The sequence below is a fragment of the Coenobita brevimanus genome, chromosome 68, assembly GCF_032717465.1.
Source record: "Coenobita brevimanus isolate Jiangsu-jjx chromosome 68, ASM3271746v2, whole genome shotgun sequence".
In the NCBI taxonomy this organism is placed as follows: Eukaryota; Metazoa; Arthropoda; class Malacostraca; order Decapoda; family Coenobitidae; genus Coenobita; species Coenobita brevimanus.
In genome coordinates, this window is record NC_137021.1 from 20737300 (window position 1) to 20748164 (window position 10865).

A 10865-nucleotide genomic window follows, 5' to 3' on the forward strand; every position below is an offset into this window, starting at 1 on the left:
TAAAGTATACTTGCACCCAGTCGGCTTGCGAGGGCCAATTACACTTGGTTCACAGACTACACACACATCCAAAGCCACTCCAACACAACAATTACATTTACAAGCACTTCTCACCCTACATACAATCTCTACTAGACAGCCTAAGCCACTTGGTAGAGATACATTGGCTGTACCGTCCCCACTTCGGTAGGGATAGGCTGGTCCTGTAGTGGACACTCAAAACGGCTGATGAGATGAGATGATATATATATATATATATATATATATATATATATATATATATATATATATATATATATATATATATATATATATATATATTTATATATATATATTTATATATCCCATTCGATCCCAGGGGTGCTGGGCAAGGCATGGCACTGCGTACCGCCCTCTGCCTATCGGCTCATAGTCGTGAAGCTCATAGGTCCCTATCCGGGGGTTCCCTACTTTATAAAGACTTGAAAAATCCCAGTTCTGTCCAATATTCCGGACACAGGGCTCCAATGGGATATATATATATATATATATATATATATATATATATATATATATATATATATATATATATATTCATTCATTCATTGCCAGACGCCATGTATCCCAAACGGGGTGGCCAAGGGCTAAGAGTTAATTATTTTACAGGGAGGGGCACTAATCCTCCACCAATCCCACTTGACACGTAGGGAGAACGTTATGCCAACAGCATCTGGCGTTCCCAGGCGGTCACCCATCCAAGTACTAACCAGACCCAACGTTGCTTAACTTCGCTGATCGGACGGGAAGCGGTGTACTCAACGTGGTATGGCCGTTGGCTATATATATATATATATATATATATATATATATATATATATAGACACACACACCAGTATATATAGTAATCTCTCAGTTTTTTATCATCAAAACATCCAGCCCAATACAACAGCTGACACTTTTTTCTTGGCTTTATTAAAACATATCTGGTGGAATTTGGCAATACCCGGTACCGAAAAAGGAAGCGATCAGTGGTCCTATGCATTTTCTGCCAGCGAAGTGTGTGATCCAGCTCAGATGTGGGACCCAATCAGCGCATGGGAAACCCCCGCAACACACCAGGCAATCACAGTGCATTGCAGGAGTGGCCCATCTAGTGCACTGAGCATACTGTTGCTCTCTCGTTCTCTCCCATGGATGCCATGTAATGGGGACGTACGTGTGGGCTCTGCTTTTGTGACCCACGCAGTGGTTCAGTCCTAGTGCTCTGACTTGATCCGTGGCCTCCTATGCCTTGCTCGTTGCTGTAGTGCTGCAACAAACCTTGTGGCCTTTCATTGCTACATAGCCTAGTGTTCTGAATGCTGTATAGTGAGGACTTATATGTACATTGGAATTTTGTGACTTACATGGTGCCTACCCTCCAGTGCTGTGACATTGCTTGTGGCCCCACAAACCTCGCTCATTGCTAAGTGCTGTGATTAGCCATGTGGCCTTTCAGTGTTCAGTTCCATAATGCTGAGACTACTGTATACTGTAGTGTGGATGTAAATGTGTGTTGTGAATTGTGACTTACGTGGTGCCTACCTCCCTGTGCTGTGACTTTGCTTGTGGCCCTACTTGCCCCACTCGTTGCTGTAGTGCTGTGACTAACCTTGTGGCCACTCAGTGCTTCGTGCCTTAGTGTTCTGAGTACTGTACCCTAGTTCTGCATGATGACTGAGTTTGTGGTTGTTCTGGCACTACCTTGTCTGCTGCAGGTTCTGTTGGCCTTGTCCATGGCTCCTCCACCACCTGCTAAGAGGCATTTGTCATTTTCTCCATGAAGAAGACGTCGCAGATGACTCCCAAGATGGAGCAAGGCTGAGCCAGCATTACAACATGCCCCAGACCACATTGCAGGATGTAAGGATGAACAAGGACTGTTCAATGGAATGCACACAAGATGATGGCCAAGCCATGCTTTGGCAAACTTGACAAGGTCAGCCTGAAGTGTTTCAGACAACAGAATGGCAGTGACGTGCTTATGCGTCCCGTCAAGCTAAAGTCTGCAGCCACCAAGTTCACTGAGCAACTGGGGATTGCAAATTTCAAGGTCTCTGAAGGTTTGCTGACTTAGTTCAAACTTCGACATGGGGTCTCTAACAAGAGTACTTATGGTGAATCTTTGGATGCAGACACCGAAGAAGTAGGCTTGATGAGTTTTGCACAAAGCTTAAAAACTTGACTGATGAAGAAGGTCTGTGTCTCAACCAGGTGTATAATGCTAATGAAACTCGTCTCTTCTTCAGGTCTGTCCTAATATTTTGGCTGATGAGAAGAAGTCGATACCTGGTCGTACGGTAGGCAAATAGCTTATCTTTGCTTTGTGTTGTGCCAGTGTAACAGGTTCACATCGTCTGAAACCTGTTATAGTGGGCATGCAAAAAAGCCACGATGTCTCTGGAGACTGATGGATAGTCTACCAGTGATTTATTTCCACTCGCAGATAGCTTGGTTCACAGCCAAGATCTTCAAAGAGTGGTTCTACGGTCGCTGTGATGATTACCTGTTAACAAATGGAGAGTCTTGGCCTTGCCCGTGACCAAGTTAAGACTGCTCTTTCTTGCCAGTGTTCCTACTCATCCTCCTGAGAAGGAGTTGGTTGGAGATGGAGGTCATATTAGGGTCATGTTCTTTCCCCATACTTCAACTTTCATCTTGGAACCAATGGACCAGGCTATTTCCATGGCAACGAAGTGGCTGTATGGGAAGAGATTTATGGAAGATGTGGTGGTCGTGCTCGATGATGAGGATGAGGCAACCCAAGGCGAGGACAGCAGAGGAGAGAAGACCTTGGCCAACCTCAAGCGGTACTACCTCATTTCTACGATCTATAACTGGGCCCTGGCTTGGAGGGAACTCTCTGCACTCACGCTTGACCATGGTTGGAACAACCTCCTCATGGCTGAAGAGGTTATTGCTGACTTTACCAGATTCAAAGCTCAAGACTTCGTCTGGCAGATGGAAGCAGCACGAGAACAGATAACTGAAGACACCATCCACGATTGGCTGGAAGTGGATGCGAAAGACCCTGGGTACCAGACTATGTCCAAGCAGGAAATCGTGGAATCTGTGACTGCAGGGGACACTGAGGATGCAGGTGAGGAGGAAGGGGGTGATCTTGACGATGTGGCTGATATCCCGAGGTTCAAGCAAGCCCATGATTCGGCGGATGTATTTCTCGACTACTGCAAGCAACCCAATTGTCAGGTCATCTTTACTGATGGCATGGCCACGTGCCTGCGAAAGGGGGATGAAAAGTTATAAAGCTGCAGACACCAGGCAACTCTCCATCCGTCCTTTTCCCTCCGGTGACGCCCGCCACTCCATCGCCCTAGCTGTCGACCTCTTCACATCGTCCTCTATAGCCCCAACCTTCGACCTTCCAGCATTGGCCTGTCACCGCAGCCCTCTACCTCCTCACGTCGGCCTCGTTCATCCCAGCCAAGTATCACCTTGGCCACTGCTTTTTCACCTCGGCCAGGCACCTCTGGCACAGCACAGTGTCACAAAGAGGCACCTCTGCCATGGTACTGTACCATCATCTCACTCGTCAGTCCCTACAAGGATAATGTTACCGCCCGAGTTCTCATTGCAGGCAGAGGCCTCGCAAGATCTCTACCTCATACTCTTTATCACACATTCTGCAGTGGCTACTCCAGCACCCTTGGCCGAGATAGAGCCTGAAGTGGTGGAACTGGGGTAATCTTTGTGGGAGCCATTCGCCAAAAGACCACACAAGATTGCTGTAAGTGCACAGTACTGCATAGTGTAGTATTCTACTCTCCATCGATAACAACACTAGGTGTGTACAGTATGATTATGTTTATATTATGTACTGTTTAACTACTGTATTTTTGGCCAGTCTTTGCCATGTTTTGCCTGCAAACTTCTCTCTTTCATCTTACCACCTTCTATTTGGCCTTTTTCTGCTGCGTTTACAGTCTCTTGAAGATCAGGAAGTCAGCTTCGTACTCCTTCCGTTATTCCTTTGTCTTGCTACATGACCTGCCCATCTCAATTTCTATTCCTTTCTAACATTAATAATGTCTTTGTCTTCAGTCCACTCTCTCACCCATGCTGATTTGTTCCTCGACGATATCCTCAACACTGACTTTTCCATTCCTCACTGAGAACGGATTAGTTTGTTTATTGTTGATTTTCCCAGTTTCCAGGTCTCACAAATGTATGTCGTAGCAGAAATTATATGTTCGTTATATAGGCTACTTTTCGTTTCATACCTACTGTCAAGCTACTTTTCATGATATCTCTATGTTTACCAAAAGCTTTTCATCTAATAATATTGCGTCGTTTTACTTAGTTTTCATGGTCTTTCGTTAGTTGTAGTATTTTTCCCAAGTAATTGTGCTCCTCAGCTACTTCAAGAATTTATTCATTTATTTTGATGACACTTTTTGATGCATTTGGATTAAACATTAGTTTTAATCCTGTTCATCTTAAGCCCTACTTTAAGGCTTTCTCCATTTTCGTCAGTTATCATTTCTTGCAATGTCTCTGGTAGTTCTGAGATATAGGACAATGTCATCTGCAAATCTTTTATGGTTGAAATTTTCTCCATCTATTTTTACTCCTTGGTTCTCCCATCCAAGCTTTCTGAAAATCCTTTCAAAGCATGCTGTAAATAATTTTGGCGGAATTGGATCTCCCTGACGCACGATTTTCTCAATCATACAGTATATATTTTTAATTCTGTATGCAACCTAACTGAGCCAGTTCGAGCACTTTTACAATCTTCCCGTTTACTCCTTGTTCCCGCTGTGAGTTTACGATTGCTATGTGTTCCACTGAATCGAAAGTCTTTTCGTAATTGACAAAACATAAGCACAGTGGTTTATTATATTCTGTTTTTTTCTCAGTTTGCTGAATCATTCTGTGAAGATGATCAGTAGTCTTATACCCACTTCGGAATCCTCCCCGTTCACGAGGTTGGCTTTCTTCGAAATTTTTTGTTCTATTTGTAAGGAATTTAGTGAAGAGTCTCTATTTAACTGATAATAAGCTAATAGGTCGATGGTTACTAAAATCCTGCGATTCGCCTTTTTTGCACGTATAGAGCAATATAACCGTTGCATTACACCATGTTTTGGGAATTTCCTTCTTCTTTATACATTGGGTAATAAGTAGGCGAGCCGGTTTTGAACTGATACTCCATCATCTAAAAGTAAATCTGCTACTCTTCCATATTCTTCTGGGGCATTTTCATATTTTTACGAGAAAAATTTAATTCCTCTGGTGTTATCTCTGGTATTTCATTTGCGTCAACTGAAAAGTTAACCACTGTAATACGAGGAAGAAGGAGCCAAAGGAGAGGAGCCCGAAAACTGTTCCTTCCAAGAGAAAAAAAAAAAATACACCAGAGAGCCTAATTCAAGAACCGTTCATTTCGAGAAGTCATAACACACTGCATCTGAAAGACTGTAGATCATAGGAAGTAGAAAATATAGACAGAGGGAGACAGCCTCAGAGTTGACATATTGCATAAATGAAGGACTGGGAATATCACTCGTGCATTAGAGAGATGGACAGAAAAGGGATGAGAGATTGTTACTAGACGGGTGCTACGCGCCCATCGTACAGATGGAGGGATGCAAGCAGACAGTTCAGAGAAGCTGTTACCACTGAAGTAGCGATAGAAAAGAGATAAAGATGCAACAGTGTGGCAAAAAGACAGACTGAAGGGAGCAAGAAAGAGGAGAGTTAATTAGACTCCACCTTGTTGAGAAGAACTGTATGTGGGGAACCTCCTCACACATGAGAGTTGTACTCTACACATGGGAGACTTAAACCCGTGTATAAAGTCAACAACTGTGCTGGGGTAAAGAAGTATGTAGTCGGCTTTGCACGCCTAATCTCTTGGACGCAGATTTTACAAGAGATGTAATATGATAACTCCAAGATAAATCCCGAGAAAATGAAACCCTAAGTATGTTTAAGGATGATGTAGGATTGAGTTAGATATTATTAAACATTAGTGGGTCCACAGGCCGTACTGGAGCGACAGGACAGGTTAAGGTAACAAGGTTGTGGTTGGAGGAGGCCAACAGAGGCCGAGCAGAAGGATTAGTTGTAAGGAAGAGGTCAAGTATGTTGGAACTCTCTACAAGGCAGTCAAGGATACAGGTAGGGTGCTGTACATGCTGCACTAGGTCATTAAGGATAGAAAAGATGAAGGGATGTTCACCAGGTGGATCAGCGAAAGAAGAGGAGAGCCGAAGGTGGTGGTGAACGTTGAAATCTAGAATGGAGATTTCAGAGAAAGAAAAAAAGATAGGATGTGTTCCATCGTAGAAGTAAGATAGTCGAAGAATTTTCCATAGCTGGTAGAATTAGGAGGTAAGTAAACAGCACAGATATATTTAGTCAGAGAATGACAGGAAAGCTCATGCCAAAGAGTAGATAATTCAGAAGAATCGAGTTCAAGAACACGAAAGCAAGATAAGTTGTTGCATACATAAACACAACAGCCGCCTTTGGCTTTGAAATGAGTATAGAGAATAGGAGGATATAGAGAAGGGTTTGCTAACAGTTGCCTCAAACAGTTGAGTCTCAGTTAAGAAGAGATGGTGAGGTTTAGAGGAGGAGAGGTGGTGCTCAACAGAGAGAAAGTTGGAGGAAAGGCCACGAATGTTGCAGAAATGTAGAAGTGAGTCAGACAGTTGTTCCAGGCAACTCGGGAGAAAGGCGGATGGTGGAGGCATTTATGGTCTCCCCCAACCCCCCGTGGACTCCGAGGTTTGGTTATTAGATGCCATTTTGGTGCAAATTTTGAATAGGAAGTGTAGTGTGTGTGATGTGCACGTAGTTTGGTGTTGACAGTTAGAGAAACTTGTATTGGAGAGCATGCTGGCCTGCTGTCTGCGTTACTGAAACACTGAAAAAATACAGCAAAGGAGGATAGTCAGGAACTAATCTCGATGGCTCCAGCTCTCCCTGTCGTCAGCTTTCCATCCACTATGGGAGTACTGCCCTGCTCGACTGTTGCTACAGTAATACCATTACTGCCTCAACTGCACAAATTTCTTTGTAAAATTCTTCAGTTCTCTTCACCATCTCCTCTCGACACTTAATGATTTCACGTATTTTGTCTTTCGGTGTTATAATTTGTTGCGTTCGTAGTGCATTTTTGCTTCGGACCTGTTTCAGACTTTTTTTCTTTTCTGATCGTTTGTTTGATGTGATCCATGTTTCTCCGTCTTTTTTTTCCTCTCTGTTTCTTATTGATCAGTTTATTTATTTGTGCTCTTTCCATTTCATCATTCTGTTTTTACTTACCCTTCCTTCCTCCTCTTCATGGGTCTTTTATTTTTTATGATTTTTGACTTTCGTAATTTTAGCTTTTCCTACAACAACCGCTGATTCCATTCACACTTTTGTTAGTGTATGACTGAATTCGACAATGTCACACTCAGCATAACTTAAAGCCTGAAATATGTTTTTTACTTCTACATGAAAGGCATTAAGAAATACATGGTCACTGGTTCCGGTAGCTAATCATTGACACAGAATGTAGTTGTCCTCAACTCAGTTCACAGTAAAAATCACTGTTGTTGATCGCCTATGGTAATTGCATTTCTGGCCATGTGCAAGATGTTTTTGTTGTGAGAGAGAGAGAGAGAGAGAGAGAGAGAGAGAGAGAGAGAGAGAGAGAAAGCACCACATAGTTGTGCTTATGAGATAATGAGCCTATGAGTGAAAAGAGTATTGACAAAAATATGTATAATATTTTTTTTCTTATTTACATAATGGGGGCCAAGAATAAGAAAAAAATTTGCAATAAAGATACTGCCTACGAAATGAAAAATTCTACCTGTAGTATTTTAAGAGAGTAGGTGTAAGGTGTTATTACACCTTCATAAACAACCTAGCAAGGTACCGAAGATACTTGAGAGGACAGAACAGTTTTTAAAATTCTTAATTTACTGGAAGGAGGTCTCTCTTGATATGGTTCAGAATACTTTACATCAGGTTCTAGGTTATTGGAGTTACGTTCTAAAGAGAAACCACTGGCTAATAAGCGGCTAAGACAGAAAGTACAAATACATGAATCTTGACAAGTGAAGCTCATTGATGTGGTAAGACGAAAGTTATTGTATGAGTAATCCCGCATCATTATAGATTTGCTGCCTCCCAGATTAGAACCCATTGAAACTTACTACACACACACACACACACACACACACACACACACACACACACACACACACACACACAACAACAACAACAACAACAACAACAACAACACGGAGATTGTAAGTACATGCTCTTCACTTTAAGTATTGCAAAATGGATACATACTTCAGTAAAACAAATTTGGAAAAGAAAAGGGATAAAGGTAAAAAGCAAAATGATGATTTCTACCAAGAACTGGTTGAAGTAGAGACTCACAATAGACTGGTTGAACGTGTAAACAAACTAGAAATGGCTTTCAAAAATGAAATTGATGAAATAAAGAAGCAGATGCACTTGCAAAAGGAAGAAATAGAAAAAATAGGAAGGGAGGCCAATAAGAAAGACACAACAATCAGTGAACTAACAGTGGAATTGAGTACACTTAGGAAGAAAATGAGTGAAATGGCAAGTACAGTAGTCAATCACGAGAGTGTTATGGAAGAGTTCAAAAATGACACAGAGATAATTAGGCAAGTTAGCAGTCTTATTGACCAGAGCAGTGATATTGAGGAGAAGATAACACAAGTGAATGAAGCTGTGCAAAGCTACAAAAATGATGTAGAAACCACGTATGCTGAAATGGTGAAAGTAAAGAAAGACTTAGAAACAAGGGTGGAGGAAAAAAGCATTAAAAAGGAGGTGAAAAGAATAATCCAAAACAATCCAAAGTTAGTCAGAGATTCAGTAGAGATAAACAAATCAATAGTAATCACTGGTATAGAAGAGGAAGAAGTTAAAAACAAGATCACAAGAGACAAAAAGGAGATGGCAAATGTAATGAGCTTACTGAAAGAAGTATCAGAGGAAATCTGTAGTAAAGACATAGAGGAACACAAAAGGTTAGCGAAATACGAGAAAAGCAAGACAAGACCTCTAAAGGTGATTTTCCAGAGTGTAAACACTGTGGAAGAGATACTAAAAAATGCAAAGAATCTTAAGGAAAAAGAGGAGTTCAAAAATTTATGGATAAAAAGATGCCTAACACAAAAGGAACTGGAATTACTGAAAGAGAAAAGGGAGGAAGCAAAAACAAAAAATGAGGGAAGATCAGAAGAGGAGAAGAAGAAATTTTTTTACAAAGTAATAGGATTGCAGGTACGAAAGTGGTACTAAAACAGGATGGAAGAAAAAGGAGGAAAGTAGAAGAACCATGTCACGACAAGTATATAAACAAGATGATAAAGTTGATGTACTCAAATGTGGATGGAATGGTATCTAAATTACTAGAGATGAATGATTATGTCAGAGAAAATGAACCACAAATAATATGCCTAACTGAAACAAAATTAATACCAAGGATATCAAACGACATACTAAACTTAGAGGAATACAATATATGGAGAAGAGACAGATATTTAAAAAAAGGAGGAGGAATTATAATATTAACTAAGAAAAATCAAAAAGTCAAGGAAATAAAACTAGATATACCATCACAAGTAGAACTGATTGCAGAAGAGGTCGACACACCTGAAGGTAAAGTAATTGTAGCCAATTTGTACATGCCACCCAGAACAAACACATGGGAAAGAGACGAATATGAGGACCTGGCAGAGAGTACAATTCAGAGTGTAAGATCATTGCTACATAAAATGGAAGAGAAATCGGGAAGAATTATACTAACTGGGGACTTCAGTACAAATATAAATTGGAATACTCTAGATATAAATAGCCAAGATAGCTGTTCGATCTCGTACAAGAGTTTTTCTTAACGCAACATGTGAGGGAAACCACCAGAAAAAGAGGACTTGATGTACCTTCAGTGCTAGATCTAATATTTACAAGGCAAGAAAATGATATTGACAGTTTAATTTATCACCCTCCACTCGGCAAAAGCGATCATGCAGTACTAAATTATAACTTCAGGATAGCATATGACATAGTAAACAGCAATGATAGTTACAAAAAGAGCCTAAACTATAAAAAGGGAAATTATCAAGACCTAAAGAAGTATTTCTTAGAAGTTGATTGGGAAAATGAGCTTAGAGGACAAGATTTAAATGCTGTATATAAAAAATTTTGTGAATTTTATGAAATAGGAGTCCAGAAGTACATCCCACAGCACAAAGAAGCAGATAAGAAAATACAGAAATAGTTCAATACAGAATGTAAAAAATCAAAAGAAAGAAGAGATTTGTTGTGGAATAGATACAGAAGACACAATAGTGAAAGGGCGTATAATAATTACAAACAGGCAAGAAATGACTATACAAGAATAAGGAGGGAAGCCCAAAAACAGTTTGAGGAGGATATAATAAATAAAAGTAGTGATCAACCAAAGCTGTTTTACAGTTATATCAGAAGCAAAACTAAAGTAAAAGATATAATACAATCCATTACGGACGAGGGAATCACTTATACACAAGAGAAGGATATTTGTGAAGCACTAAATAAGAATTTCCAGTTAGTTTTTGCAGAAGAAAAAAATTTTGAGAGGGACTATGTGGAACACGCATGTCCACACATACTACCAGATATACAAATAGCAGAAAAAGTAATACAGGAGGAGTTAAGTAGATTAGACAGAGGAAAAGCAAGTGGTCCTGATGAAATTTCATGTTGGGTGTTACGAGAATGTGCAAAGGAGTTAAGTAAACCATTATTTTTAATTTTCAAGAAATCCTTGAGTCAAGGTAAACTACCTGATATTTGGAAAAAAG

General features: G+C 40.5%; 1 non-coding gene across 1 annotated transcript; it reads right to left on the reverse strand.

Moving 5' to 3' along the window:
- Positions 1–697: 697 nt before the first annotated feature.
- On the reverse strand, positions 698–816 carry LOC145405963 (5S ribosomal RNA). Its single transcript, XR_013898491.1, has one exon. It is a non-coding gene; the product is annotated as a 5S ribosomal RNA (ribosomal RNA).
- Positions 817–10865: the final 10049 nt, after the last annotated feature.